Here is a 16111-nt window from a genome sequence, read left to right as displayed (position 1 = left end):
AAGGAGACCAAAACTGCATGCAATACTCCAGGTGTGGTCTCAAAAAGGCCTGGTGTATAACTGCAGTAAGACATCCCTATTTCAGAACTCAAATCTTCTTGCAATGAAGGCCAACATACTATTTGCCTTCATAGTTGCTTGCTGCACCTGCCTATTTACTTTCATTGATTGGTGTACAAGGACACCCAGATCCCTTTGGTACATCCACATTTCCCAATATATCACCATTTAAATAATACCCTGCCTTTCTGTTTTTCACACTGAAGTGTAAACTTCACATTTATCCACGTTATACTAAATCTGCCATGTGTTTGCCCATACACACAACTTGTCTAAATTGCCCTGAAGCCTTTGTGCATCCTCCTCACAACCCTGCCCAGTTTTGTGTTTTCAGCAAACTTGGAAATAATGCATTTGGTTCCCTCTTCCAAGTCATTTATATATATTGTGAATAGCTGGGGCTAAGCACTGATCCCTGTGGTACACCACTGGTCACCGCCTGCCACCCAGAAAAAGACCCATTTATTCCCACTCTTTGTTTCCAGTCTGTCAACCAATTCTCGATCTATGCCAGTGTATTACCCCCAAACCCATGTGCTTTAATTTTGTTCACAACCTCTTATGTGGGACCTTATCAGAAGCCTTCTTGCAATCCAAATACACCACATCCACTGGGCCTCCCTTACCTATCCTACTAGTTACATCCTCAAAAAACTCCAGTTGATTAGTTAAGCATGATTTCCCTTTCATAAACCATGCTGACTTTATCTAATCCCGTTAATGCTTTCCAAGTGTTCTGTTACCACCTCTTTTATAATAGACGCCAGTGTTTTCCCCACTACTGATGTTAGGCTAATTGGTCTGTAATTCTCTTCCTCCTTTTTTGAATAGTGAGGTTACATTTGCCACCCTCCAATCTGTAGGAACTGCTCCAGAGTCTATAGAATTTTGGAAGACGACCACCAATATTTCCAGGGTCAGTTCCTTTAGTAATCTGGGATGTAGATTATCAGGCCCTGGGGATTTTTCAGCCTTTAACCCCATTAATTTCTCTAGCATCATTTTTTTACTAATACTGATTTTCTTCAATTCCTCCCTTTCACTAGACCCTTGGTTCCGTAATATTTCTGGGAAATTATTTGTGTCCTCTTTTATGATGACAAACCAAAATATGTGTTCAATTCTTCTGCCATTTCTTTATTCTCCATTATAATTTCCCCGTTTCTGACTGTAAGGGACCAATGTTTGTCTTCGCTAATCTTTTTCTCTTCACATATTTATAGAAGCTTTTACAGTCAGTTTTTATGTTCCTTGCAAGTTTATAATCATACTCCACATTCCCCTTCTTGATCAATCTTTTTGTCCACTTTTGCTGAATTCTAAACTGCTCACAATCCTCTGCTGCTTTTTCTGGTAATTTTATATGTCTCCTCTTTGGATCTAATACTACCCTTAAGTCTTTTTGCTACATGCATTCAGATAAAAAGCCTTAGGCTTTGACATTTTACCAATATTATTCATTCTGGTTCTAGTTTCTGCTGCACTCTTCTGTTTATATTTTCTGCCCCTTCCTATTGCACTTTGATTGTTGTTTGACTCTTCACTACCCTGCACCTCCGCTCTCTCGTTTTGTTTTGATTTTTTAAACTTCCCTTCAATTGAACACTCCTTCCCACTAATTAGTTTAAAGTCCTATCTACAACCCTAGTTATACGATTGGCCAGGACACCGGTCCTAACATGGTTCAAATGAAGCCCATCCTACCGGGACAGCTCTCTCCTTCCTCAGTACTAGCGCCAGTGCCCCATGAATCGGAACCCATTTCTCCCACAGCAATCTTTGAGGTGCACATTTACCTCTCCAATCTAACTTACCCTACGCCAATGTGCACGTGGCTCAGGGAATAATCCGGAGATTATTCCCTTTGTGGTTCTGCTTTTTAATTTAGCCCCGAGCTGCTCACAGCCCCTCAGCAGAACCTCTTTCCTAGTCCTACCTATGATGTTAGTACATTCATGGACCACAACAACTGGATCCTTTCCCTCTCACTCCAAGTTCGCCTCCAGTCCAGAAGCGATGTTCTTAACCTTGGCACCAGGTAGGCAACACAGCCTTTGGGACTCTGTCTTTGCTGCAGAGAACAGTATATATTCCCCTAACTATGCTATCCCCTATTACTGCTACATTTCTCTTTTCTCCCTGCACTTGAGTGGCACTTTGTAGCATGGTGCTGTGGTCAGTTTGCTCATCCTCCCTGCAGTCTGTGCCCTCATCCACACCAGGACCAAGAACCTCATACCTATTGGACAAGGACACTGGCTGAGGCTCCTCCAAAGCTAAATTCTGGATCCCCATACTTGCCTCACTCGCAATCATGCTCTCCTGTCCCTGACCATAGTCCAAATTTGATTTAATCAATCTAAGGGGTGTGATTGTCTCCTGAAACACAGCATCCAGGTATCTCTCCCCCTTCCTGATGTGTCGCAGTGTCCGCAGCTCAGACTCCAGCTCATCAACTCTGAGCCGAATTTCCTCGAGCAGCCAACACTTGCTGCAAATGTGGTCACTGTGGATTGCACCGGCGTCCACCAGCTCCCACATACTACAGCTGCAACACATCACCTGCCCAGCCACCTCTATTCCATTTAATTAATTCATTTGGATATTAAATATTTTAGAAGAGAATTCCTTAACTGTACACTTCAGCTGTAGTAATGTACCTTATTTAAACCACTTGGCTAATCAAAAGAGACACGGAAGAGATACACACCAATCACCCACCTGTTCTCCTGTGACATCACACTTTGGCTCCGACAGGTAGAAACAGGTTGAAGGGGCTCTCTGCCGCCAGTTTTTACCTGCAACCACTGCGGCCTTTCTCATGCAGATCCGCTCTCCACATGCTCTTCTTAAACTCCTGGCTCCTCTTGCACTCTTTTTGAATTCTCCACTACTCTCATGCTTTTTTTCAACTCTCGGCTTCTCTCGCGCTCTTTATGATGGGATTTGAACCCATGTGCCCAGAGCATTAGAATGAGCGTCTAGATTATTTGTCCAGTGACATCACCACTGCCTCTCCCAGGGCCAGTTAATCTGTTATAGCGAGCTTGTGGAAGGATAAGTATTGACCAGGATGCTGGCGGGAACTCCTGTGCTCCTCTTCGAGATATGATCATGGGATCTTTTAGATCAGAGAGGATGGAAGGGGCTTCACTTTAAGATCGCATCTATCATAACCGTCAGCTAGTAGCCCCTCATCCCAACTTTAAAATTCATTCCAAACCCACGCCACAGACTGAGATGCCTTTTAAAAGAGTGGCAATAGATTGGGGTGTGATCCTTTGAGAAATCAACCTGGGGTTATTGGTATACATTGTCATTGTCAATCAGATTCTCTGAAACTGTTCTGTTGGAATAACAATACTGCACCTAGGAATGTAGCTGTAGCTCTAGTGGATACGTTCTCCTGTGTTGTGCTGCCAGAGGAAAACCTTACAGAGCAATGCAACTGGTTTATGTCAAACAATATCCTGGATTTGTGTAAATTATATGAGTTATGAAATCACTGAAGACTTCTGCTTATCATCTGCAAACAGATTGTTTTAGTCAAGAAAAACTGTAAATAAAATGATTAGGAAGGATGCAACAGCAGGCTGACAAAGATTGGGACAGTCTAACAGCCTCCATATAAAAATGATCAATGTGCAGTAATTTATCTAATGAGCAGTAATTTACCTGCAAATGATTGTAAACAAATGAAGGGTGTAGAATAAATTATCTGTAAATCATGGGCAAGTAATAATTTATCTGTAAATGAGCAATGGTTTGTGGGAACTTGATCTGTGCAAAGTGACTGCCGGCTTTCACTTTATTACGACCATGACAGTCCTTCATTTGTAAACCCACAAACTGGAAACCCAAGGGTAATGCCAGCAGCTCAATAATATAAATATTCAAAGGTGTTACCCATTTTTTAATTAAACAAACAGCAACAACTTGCATTTATATCACTGAATCACAGGATTGTTAAAGCACAGGAAGAGGCCATTTGACCCATCATGCCTGTGCCAGCTCTCCATCGGAGCAATTTATCCCATGCCACTCCCCTGCCTTCTCCCTGTAGCCCTGCACATTTTTCCTTTTCAGATAAAAGTGCCATTCAGATATAGTACCATTAACCTAATAAAAAAATGCCAGGGGCCTTCACAGTAGCATAATCAGCCATAAATGGGGGCATTAGAGCAAGTGACTGAAAGTTTGGTCCAAGGAGGTAGGTTTTTAAAAGAGGGTCATAAATGAGGAAGGAGAGGTAGAGAGGTACAGAAATTTAGGTAAGGAATTCCAGTGCTTAAGCTTGGGTAGTTGAAGGTACAGCCACCAATGGTGTGGCAAAACATGTATTGGGTTCTTTTCCATGATAATTCTCGAAGTGCAACGTTACCACATTCCCAATAATAAATTCTCACAATTTCCCTACTACTGACCTTAGGCTAACTGACCTACAGTTCCATGTTTTTTCCCTCCCTCCTTTCTTGAAAAGCGGGGTCATGTTTGCTACCTTCAAATCAAAGGGAACTGTTCTAGAATCCAGAGAATTCTGGAAGATCAAAACAAATGCTTCATCTCTGTAGCAAAACTCCTTCAAAACCCTGGGATACGGACCACCTGAGATTTGTTGTCTTTTAGTCCCATTCATTCTTCCAGTAATTTTTCTTCACTAAGTTCTTCAAATTCCTCATTCTTATTACACCTTTGGGTTCTTCACAATTTCCAGAATGCTTTTTGCGATTTAAGCTTACAGGCGAGACAGAAAGAATTTAAACTCAGGGACAGAGTCTTCTATTCTGGAGTCTAAGTTAGGTGGTGGACGGGAAAGTCAGCATGATTCTCACTGGACGGCAGGGTGGCTGAACACGTGCAATCTTGTGCTTTCAGCTCATTAATTATACACCCGTGCGGAACACAGCCAATCTCGCGGTGGGACGGACAGGAAGTTGGCTGCCTCACACTTACCTCATGGGGTTGAAGGTCCTGGGGCCAGACTTAAAATAGCACCCGGACGGTCATTCACTCAATGCAGGCCAGGAGCTCCGCGTTACTCCTCCAGAATCCGTGTGGCCGCAGCTCGTACTGGAGAAGCTGGCAGATGTGACCAACCACATCCCGGGACTTCCGAAGGCACCGCTGGTGAAAGATAAGAACGCCACCTGCGATACACCCATGGTCGGGCCAATGCTCGCCATTGCAGTGTTCCGTGTTCGCCAGCCTCTTGACCCTTGAGAGGCCCTGCTGCCTCTTGCTGCTCTGGCCCTTGCTCCTCCTGACCCTGAGCCAACCTTCGACGGGCCCTCCTTCTCTTCATCTGGATGAGAGTCAGTGCCAAGGCGGGGTTGCCTGCAGCCTGTATCATCGATGCCTCAGTGGACGTGTGAATGAGTTGAAGTGATGAATTTAGTGAGCATGTCTTTTACAGGTTTGCCTCAATCTCAAAGCCACCAGGCAAGTGCTAAGCCCTTCACCAGGTGTCCATCTAGACATGGCATCCCCACCCCACCCCTTCCAGGTGAAGGATATCTGGGAGGACCAGAGATGGGTGTTTCTCCTGTTCATACATATGGAGACATTGCTCTGTGACCAGGGTGATGAATGCCCCCCTCTGACACTATTCCAATCGCCTCCACCACCCTAGAGACTCTATAGAGAGACCATTGCCTTGGCAGCATAGAAAGACCACGTGCTCCCTTGTCAGCCATGACCATTCACCCAGGATGATGGAGGTTTGGAGTTGTGAGCTGACTGTTCACCAGCCGTGCCTCTTAGAGGCATCCACCTCACTTCCTCCCTTCATCCCTGACACTGACAGATGGCAGATGGCAAAATGCACAGAATGAACAGCAGCTCCTGACCTTGCTGGGATCTCAATGTTCAGACCCATGAGTCAGGAATAAACCTGCTGCTATGCAGGATTCACAACAGAGACAAGAATGCAAGTGAACATCTTTGACATCCAGTGGCCTCATAATTAATAGGGTGTCCCTTTTAGGATGCCACTAGTGCTGACCTTAAACTCCACCTCCTCCCACTTCGAGGGATCTCACTTCCTGACTAACTGCGTGGACAAGATCGGATTTGAGAAATGGTGTGTGTGTCTCCTTCCAAGTCCAGTCCACCACCATCTACCCTCCCTCTGTCACTCACTAACTTCTCTTCATCACCCTTGACCCACCAAATTTCACCATTCCTCTGCCCTTTGTCACCCTTAAACCTCCCCCCGTTACCCTAGACCCTATCACGGTCTGCCCCCACATGCCTTTCCTCCCCTCAGGCCTGACACTGTTATCGTCCCCATGCCCACCCTGACCCTGCCCCCTCCCATTATCCAAACCACCTGTCTCGTACCCCTCCATGCCCCATCCAATGAGACCTTCACCTACCAGACTCTCATCCTGAACCTGCCACCCTACCACATCCCATATTCTCCTCTGACTGTGACTAGACCCTCCTATCACCAATACCCTGAATTCACCCCACCCCAGGACTCCACCGTTGACAGCACTGACCACCCCCCCTCCTTCCACTGCCAAGACATTCTTCCTCCCCATCCCCTTCCCCAGACACCCTCCCCCTCCTATTTCCCTGCTTAGCCAGCTTCCCACATCCTGCCTTGGAACAGCTTTTGCTGCTGGCACTCAATATGAATGAAGTTATGTGAGGTCCCCAAGAAGGAAAAGCAACATCTACAAAACCTCAAAGTCATGGAAGAGGTGAAACTCACCAGCTGCACACCACATATATACCGTCGTAAAACTGAACATCCTAAATTCTCGCTGGTGGGAAACTTAGTTTGGAGGGTGGACTTAATTTCAGCAAAAAAAACAAAAAAACTGCGGATGCCGGAAATCCAAAACAAAAACAGAATTACCTGGAAAAACTCAGCAGGTTTGGCAGCATCAGCAGAGAAGAAAAGAGTTGACGTTTCGAGTCCTCATGACCCTTCGACAGAACTGTCGAAGGGTCATGAGGACTCGAAACGTCAACTCTTTTCTTCTCTGCCGATGCTGCCAAACCTGCTGAATTTTTCTAGGTAATTCTGTTTTTGTTTTTAATTTCAGCGAAGTTGCCTTTTAATGATCATGCGTGAGATGCTAATGCGTGCAAATTGAGTTCCCAACATTGTTTGCCGGGAAGCTCGACTCACCTTTAACCCGCCCTGAAAGTCGGGAGAAGAACCCAGAATGAGGAAACGGTAAAAACTGGGAAATACGAATGCTGGTCCAACTGTTTCTTCCTTCTGGGAAAATTCCAACTGTTTAAGCTGCTGTTGGGAAACAGGTTTTTTGCCTCCCGCCAAATTGAGTTCCCCCTGCCCACCACAATTCCCATTGCTAGCAGGACTGGGAGACTCCAAACACAGAGTCATTTACAGCACAGAAAGCAGCTATTCAGCCCATCGAGTCCGTCAGCTCCCTTCGGAGCAATCCAGTCAGTCCCATTCCACCGTTCTATCCCCGCAGCCATGCAAGTTTTATTTCCCTGAAGCACCCATCTGAATTCCTTTTGAAATCATTGACAGTTTCTTCATCCACTGCCCTCGCTGTTTATTGCTGTCATTTTCTTGTTCCCCAACATAATTTCTCTTATCTCAGGACCTACCTTTGCTAATCTCTTCCTTTTTACACATACAGCTACAGAAGCTTTTACACTTTATCTCTTGCTAGTTTACTCTAATATTCTCCTTCTTTATCAATCTCTTAGGGCTGGATTTTACGAGGATGGATCACGCAGCTGTCCCTCCCACCTCTCTGTAAAATCGAGCATCATGACCTCAGACCCAGTCACCAATGTCCTACTGCTTGTCTGCAACAATTGTACAGGAGGGGAGTGGGGCACAACTTCAGACACTCACTCAGCTTCCGACAAAGACCAATTAAGAGCTCATAAATTGTTCGTAAAGGCAACAAAATTGCAACTAGACCCCAACTTTTTGTTCCCCATGCAATTTATCATTGGTTGCATGAGCTGCATGGGATGAGGAGAGGGAATAGCGGTAGGTTTGTTTGAGCACCGCATTGGCATGTTGCAAGGACTGCTGAAGAGCTGAGCTTGAGGAGTTGTAGGCAGCAGTTGACACTGCCTGAGAGATGAAAGAGGTGGGGTTTTTTTTAAAGAACTTTGGGCACACTCCATAAGGGGAGTCACTGAAGGTATCACCTGGAAGGGAATCAAGGCAAAGAGGGCTTACAGCCGCGCAGCTACCCTTACAGGGAAGGCTGACACCGAGGCGTCCAAGGAAGCTGGGATCATGGGAATTGTGCACTCTGGTGGAGGATCATCAAGCCAGGGGGAGAGCAGGAGAAGGAGGGACAGCAGGACAGCTGGTCAGGGATAGCAGCAACCTGCTGGCCAGCCACCTACAGGGTATAGTGAAGCTGAAGGGGAGAAGGCTTCAGAGATTGCAGTCCACAAGGCCACCCAGCTGGAAGAACTTACCCTGCAGCCAGGGTGTGCAGCTAGCTCTCAAACTACCTGCAGGCATCAGAGGGCCAGTGTGTTAAGCGGCTGCATCTCTTCAGGGAGGCAGTCACATTTCTTTGCGAGATGCTGACAGGGGATATAATCCCGAATTGTGTGGGTGACCACCCAATGCCTGCACCACTAAATGTCACTGTGGCCTCGAATTTCTATGCCTCAGGATCAGGAGGAGTTTTCTGTGGCATTTCCCAATCAGCAGCCCATCATTACATCAGGCTTGTCACTGGAACAACAAAGATGTGCAATGATCTGTGACCGGAGCAGTGGCAACAGATGCTCATCCCTTCAAACACTGCACAACCTGACATGCTGATAAAAAACAAACTAAAGAAGAATACAAAGAATGCATTTTATTCTGCTTTCTGTTTTTTAAAAAATGAATCAACCTTAATTTGAATAAACATACTGAACGCCCTCAGAAATGAGGTGATAGAATTTCTCAGAATGCTATCCTTTCACCTCTGGGATTTGATTTCAAACTAAAATGCAATTCAACATTAACAGATAGTATGACGGAGTTTGAGAGCCTCTAATAACCATTGAATGTCCTAAATGAAATGAGATTAGCCAGCCTCAGTCTTAATTCCCAGCTCACTTCCAACAACAGTGCATAAGTGTCCTCAGGTACACTAAACAGCACTAACTTCCCTTTGACAAAATCTCAATAGGAACTGGGAAGTTCTGATGTCAGCGAATGCTCGCGCCACTGTTAAGTGTAAAAAAATGGATAGAGGGAGCTTGTTTCTTCCAGAGTTTGTTGTGTTCCCATTCTCAGTTCACTAAACACCTAGGGTGGAATCTTGTGCCTGCAAATGGGTCTTGGCCACCGATCAGACAGCATCGCCTCTTTCCAGGAAGGCAAATCAGGCTCTTGCCAGGACACCAGCAGGCCTTTCCCCAAGGGTAGAGGTCCCACTCACCGAGAACTGCTGGCCAATCAGAGGTCAGCCAGAATGACACCCATCCAAGGCCCAGAACCCATACTGCTGGTGAGTGATGGCAGGAGGGGCTTGCAGGGTGAGGGAATCACAGGGGAGGGGATTATAGGGGAGTTGGCAGCAAGGGCAGAAGGGTAGCTATCAGTGGGCCCCCCCTTCCTGATGCCAGGTCCAGCGTCAGGCACTGTGTGTTTTGAATGATGGACTTGCCCTGAGAGCCAGCAAGCAAGCACGCCAAGGTTTGCATGTCATGCATGCCACACGGTAAGATCCCCGCCTGCCACTGGGTTAAAACCAGTGGCAAGATGAGGTCCTTAATTGCGCACTTAAGGGCATCAATTGGCAGCAGGGTGGGAAGGCTGTTTATGGGTCTTCCCATCCTGGACTTAATCAGGGTGGAGGTGTGCCCACTCACCACCATCCCACCTGATTAAATCCCACCGCCCACCAAGCTCACCACAGGGGACGGCACAAGATTCTGCCCAATATCCCAGCCTATCTTAATTATCTATGTGCACTGCTCTCACGCAGAATGTACCAGTATGGCACTGAAACAAAGAAACCCTCAGTTTCTGGCTTATTGGTGCAAGTTCCAGTGTAAACCAGTGTTTTCTTTGCTCAAATCCAGAGAAGGGAGTTCTTAAAGGAACGTGGTTTGTTAACCAACAACACTTTGTACATGTAATTACCAGATTTCAATGCTTCAGGCCATAGACAAATCAGAGAAATCAGCTGGAACCAGGAGCTTGGACTCTCATGGCCATCATTATGCCAACAGCCATATTTGAAGGCCCAGCTATACCTGGCAATAATTGAGAGGAACTGCCTCCAGAGGTTCTGGGCCAGCAGCGAGGCAATTGCAGAGCTGTGCTGTCTACATTAAGGACACCTGCAGACAACCTCCACAATGGAGAGGGCACTAGTCATGGCAGCTGAGGACACCTTCTCTCTTAAAAGTAATGTTCCTGCCTCCTTATAGGATAGCATAGGGCCCATCCACGATATCAACAAAATTTCTGTCTAAATGTGGCATCAACCAATTGTTTATCAGTTCCACCATACTTCTCAACAAATGCCAAAGGCAGCATGACACAATTTTGTTTTTTTGATGCATTCCACAATTGATGGGGTATGTGTGGTCATCCCATGCATCAACAGCTGAAAATATATCATACAATGAAGATTATTTTGGAAGTAAACTGAAAAAGTTTCAATACAACAACAGTTGTAAATATAATTGGCAGCGTGTATGTGCCCCATGCTGTGTATAGTCAAGTAACAGGATGTGATATCAACACTATGTGAAATGCATACTTGCTATAGGAATCGGCTGGGACATTGCTTTGTACCTTTTCTCATATCTGCCATATTGTCCCCATTCCCATCCCCGAATGGTGAAAGAGATAAGAGAGTAGATGAAGCAAAAAAAGTGGATGTATGACAGATGTCAAGTTGATAATATAAGTGAGAACTTGGCTGACTATTGAAAGCTTAGAGGGGCAACGAAAAGGAAAATAAGAGAAGCAAAGAGAGAGTATGAGAAGATACTGGCAACTAACAAAGGGAAATCCAAATGGTCATCCATAAGCATTTTGGTAGTAGAAGGCTAGTAGAATGAGCAGTGAAGCCAATTAGGAGCAAAAAAGGAGATTTACACATGGAGGTAGGGGTGTAATGTGTAATGAATACTTTCAGCAGCCTTTACCAACGAAAAAGAAAAAAAAAACATAGTGAAAGAGAAGGTAATTGAGTTACTGGATGGGCTATAAGTTGATAAAGAGGATGTTTTAGATAGGCTGGCTGTACCTAAAGTTGAAAAGTCACCAGAACCCAAATGAGATGCATCCAAGGATGCTGAGGGAGTTAAAGGCAGAACTCGTGGAGGCTCTGACCATAATTTTCAAATCCTCCTTAGATAGAGGTGTGATGCCACAGAACTGGAGAATTGCAAATGCAACAACCTTGTTCAAAAATGGGTATCAAGGTGAACCCATTAACTACAGGCCAGTCAGTTTAACCTCAGTGGAGAGAAAGCTGGTAGAAGCAATAATCCAGGACACAAGTCATTTGGACAAAGTTGGATTTATTAAAGGAAGCCAGCATAGAATTGTTAAAGACAAATTGTGCTTAACTACTTTGAATGAATTTCTGGCTGAAGTAGCAGAGGATTCATGAGAGTAATTTGTTTTTTATTCATTCACAGGATGTGGGTTTCACTGGCTGGGCCAGCATTTATTACCCAGTTGATGTGGTTTACATGGACTTTGAAAAGGAGTTTGATAAGGTATCATATCATAGGTTTGTCATCAAAGTTGAAGCCTGTGTAATAAAAGGGACAGTGCAGCATGGATATGAAGTTAGCTGAGTGACCGGAAACAGAGATAAGTGCTAAACAGTTGTTTTTCAGACTGGAAGATGGTATGCAGTGGGGTGGTATACCAAAGGGGTCAATACCAAGACCATTGTTTTTTTTTTGATCTATATTAATGACCTAGACGGCACCATTTCAAAATTTTCAGATGACACCAATCTTGGAAATATAGTGAACTGTGGGGAGGACATAGCCAATCTGGTGGAATGGGCGGGTGGATGGCAGATGAAGTTTCATGCAGAGAAATGTTAAGGAAGGAAGAAAGAGGAAAGGCAATATAAACTAAAGAATACAATTCAAAAGGAGGTGCAGGAACAGAGATGTCTGGGGTTAAATGTGTACAAATTGTTGAAGGTGGCAGAACAGGACTGGTCAATAAAATAGTTAAAAAGACATATAGAACAAAAGCAAGGAAGTTATGATGAACAATCATAAAACATTGGTTCATCCTCAACAGGAGTATTGTACCCAGGCACCACACTTTAGGAAGGATGTGAAGGCTTTAGAGAGGGTGCAGAAAAAATTCACAAGAATGGTTCCAGGGATAAGGATCTTCAATTAAGAAGATAGATTGGGGAAGCTGGTGTTGTTCTCCTTAGAGAGGAGAAGGTTGAGAGGCAATTTGATAGAGGTGTGCAGAATTATGAGGGATCTAGACAGAAAAGATAAGGAGAAACTGTTTCCTTTACTGGAGGGGTCGAGAACCAGAGGACATAGAAGGTGAATTGCAAAAGAAGCAACAGCAAAATAAGAAAGCATTTTTTTATGCTGTGAGTGATTAAGATCTGATATGCATTGCCTGAGAGTGCAGTGGAGGCAGATTCAATTGTAGCTTTCAAAAAGGGATTGGATAAACATTTGAGGATAAAAAAAACTGCAGGATTACAGGGAAAAGGCAGGGGACTGGGACTAGCCTCCTTCTGTACAATAGCTTTTGTTTCTATGATAAAATCCTAATTTCACTGCAAAAAACCTTTGAAAAAGTTACACCTTGTGGAATGAGATGGAAATGAGTTTTCAAAAGTGGATTCAGTTCACAAATACTGCTAAACAGCCTGATTGGTCCTCATTTTATATTATCAAATTTGTCTATTATCTCTGTTAGAAATTCCAGATGTATTCAAAATAAATATTTTAAAGTTTATGATATTTTAGTTCCTACTTAATCCCATGTGTGTATGTTAACTACTTATTTCGCTATTCATAAAATTAAAAAGTGAAGTAAAGAGATTCAGTGGTTTTCACTTCCTGATTTGCAGTTCATGGGAATACTTCAATGTGATTGGTTACTTACCCTGCTTGATGACATCACTGTTGTTGGATGCCTGGAGATCTCCTTAATTTCGTGCCTGGTTCAAACTGGCATCTGGAAAGGGGAAATCCATGCCATAGAGATAGATTGATCTTTGAGGCAGCTCTTTGAGGCAGCTCTTTGAGGTCAGCAGCAAGTGCCATTTTTGAGGTGTGGGCATCGCTGGCTAGGCCAGCACTTATTGTCCATCCCTAATTGCCTTAGTTCAGAGGGCATTTAAGAGTCAAACACATTGCTGTGGGTCTGGAGTCACAAGTAGGCCAGACCAGGTAAAGATGGCAGATTTCCTTCCCTAAAGCTTCATAAAATCTAGCCCTTAATTTAATTTATTTTATTTATATGTCATGACTGGGAAACTTAAACAATGGTTTTGCTGTAGTTCATTTGTCACTGGCTTTGAAAGACATTGAGTTGGTGGTTTCATGGAAATTGAGCAGTCTGACAAATTTCAGATCTTCACAGATTTTGCTTTTCAGTGCAAGATGTGTATGAACAAACTAAACTAAATGGAAAATGCTGAACACTCAGCATCATAATGATGCAAAGTTCCTAACTTCATTATCCAATTAGATTAGTCCAAAGGTTTGAGTTATTTGATTTGGTTATGGATTGTTCCTCCAAAGAGTTGGCTGATACATATTGGACAAAATGGCCTCCTCCATTTTAAATAAAACACTAGTGGAATGTGGATTAATCAGTGCTTCAGTTTTCTTTTGTAGATTTGGTGATGTGATACTTTCTTGTTAGATAAATTTAAGTTTTTGAGGGAATGGTGCTGGTGCAGGTGAGTTTAATAAATATTCACATTACTAGAACTTCTAATAACTAGACAGCTGACCCTAGTGACATACAAACAGATGAATTAGGAGCAGGCATAGGCCACTCAGTCCCTCGAGCCTGCTCCGCCATTCAATAAGATCATAGCTGATCTATTTTTAACCTCAACTTCACATTTCTACCTACCCGGATAACCTACCCTCTTGCTTATCAAGAATCTATCTACCTCTACCTTAAAGATACTCAAACACTCTGCCTTCACCGCTTTTTAAGCAAGAGAATTCCGAAGTTTCAACCTCTAATAGAAAAAATTTTGCTCATCTCTGTCTTAAAACGGCAATCCCTTATTTTTAAACAGTGGCCCCTTGTTCTAGATTCTCCCACAAGAGGAAACATCCTCTCCACATCCACCCTGTCAATTCCCCTCAGGATCTTATACATTTCAATCAAGTTGCCTCTTACTCTTCTAAACTCCAATGGATACAAGTCTAGAATTACCTGGAAAAACTCAGCAGGTCTGGCAGCATCGGCGGAGAAGAAAAGAGTTGACGTTTCGAGTCCTCATGACCCTTCGACCGAACTTCAGTTCGGTCGAAGGGTCATGAGGAATCGAACCGTCAACTCTTCTCCGCCGATGCTGCCAGACCTGCTGAGTTTTTCCAGGTAATTCTGTTTTTGTTTTGGATTTCCAGCATCTGCAGTTTTTTTTTTTGTTGTTTTTTGTTTTTATTTTTTTGTTTTTATATTATATGGATACAAGTCTAGTCTGTCCAGCCTTTCCTCATAAGGCAACCCACCCTTTCCGGGTATTAATCTAGTAAACCTTCTCTGAACTGCTTCCAGTCCATTTACATCTTTCCTTAAATAAGGAGACACAGTACTCCAGATGTGGTCTCACCAATGCTCTATATAGCTGAAGCATATTCAATTCCCCTTGCAATAAATTATAACATTCTATTAGCTTTGCCAATTATTTGCTGAACCTGCATACTAACCTTTTGTGGTTTATGCACTGGGACACCCAGGTCCCTCTGCATCTCAGAGCTCTGCAATCTCTCATCATTTAGATAATATACTTCTTTATCATTCATCCTATCAAAATGGACAATTTCACATTTTCCCACATTATACCCTATTTACCAAGTCTTTGACCACTCACCTAACCTATCTAACCCTTTTGCAGCCTCTGTATGTCCTCTTCACAACATATTTTCCTTCCTACCCTTGTGTCAACAGCAAATTTAGCAACCAAACCATTGGTCTCTTCATCCAAATCCTTCATATAAATTGTAAAGAGATGAAGCCCCGGCACTGATCCCTGTGGCACACCAGTCGTCACATCCTGCCAATCAGAAAACGACCCATTCATGCCAACTCTGTTCCCTGTTAGCTAGCCAATCTTCCGTTCATACCAATATGTTACCCTTGCGCAATGAGCTTTTATTTTCCGCAATAATCTTTGTTGAGGCAGCTTATCAAATGCTTTCTGAAAATCTAAGTACAGTACATCCATTGGTTCCCCTTTATCCACATCACCTGTTGCTTCTTCAAAGAACTCCAATAAATTAGTTAAACATAATTTCCCTATCACCAAACCATGTTGACTCTTCCCGATCACCCTGTGTTTTTCTAAGTGCCCAGCTTTAACCTATTTAATGACTGACTCTTTAATGACAGACATCAAGCTCGCTGGCCTATAGTTTCCTGTTTTCTGCCTCCCTCCCTTCTTGAATAGAATGGGTTTTTAGGGAAGGAAATCTGCTGTCGTTAACTGATCTGGCCTACATGTGACTCCAGATCCAAAGCAATGTGGTTAACTCTCAAATGCCCTCTGAAATGATGGCAAGCCACTCAGCTGTGTCAAACCACTACGAGGTCTATAAGTCATGAAACTGGACAAACCGTTCAGCATCAACCTAGGCACCGGAGCTGACAACAGGACATCTAGCTCTGCCGACCCCGCCATGTCCTTCTTACTAACACCTTGGCTGAAGATTGTGGTTCTGTCACCCCAGCTAAGATTAGGACTGACCCTGGGACTTCCCAAGTTCATAAAGATCACCACTTACTGCCTTAAACAGCTGAAGTGTCATGTGGAAAACTTTATAAAACACGCTTAAACCAAACTCACCTTGTTGTCTGATAAATAGTCATTTTGCTTCAATACAAGCCTCTTCAAGG

General features: G+C 43.8%; 1 protein-coding gene across 1 annotated transcript in view; it reads right to left on the bottom strand.

The window, feature by feature from the left end:
* LOC121282492 (melatonin receptor type 1B-like) overlaps nt 1-16111 on the bottom strand; it is a 213967-nt gene that overhangs the window by 28679 nt on the left and 169177 nt on the right. The window lies entirely within an intron of this gene.

The sequence above is a fragment of the Carcharodon carcharias genome, chromosome 9 (genome assembly GCF_017639515.1).
Source record: "Carcharodon carcharias isolate sCarCar2 chromosome 9, sCarCar2.pri, whole genome shotgun sequence".
Taxonomy (NCBI): domain Eukaryota; kingdom Metazoa; phylum Chordata; class Chondrichthyes; order Lamniformes; family Lamnidae; genus Carcharodon; species Carcharodon carcharias.
The sequence above is the reverse complement of the archived record's forward strand: the minus strand, read 5'-3'. Positions and strand labels throughout refer to the sequence as shown.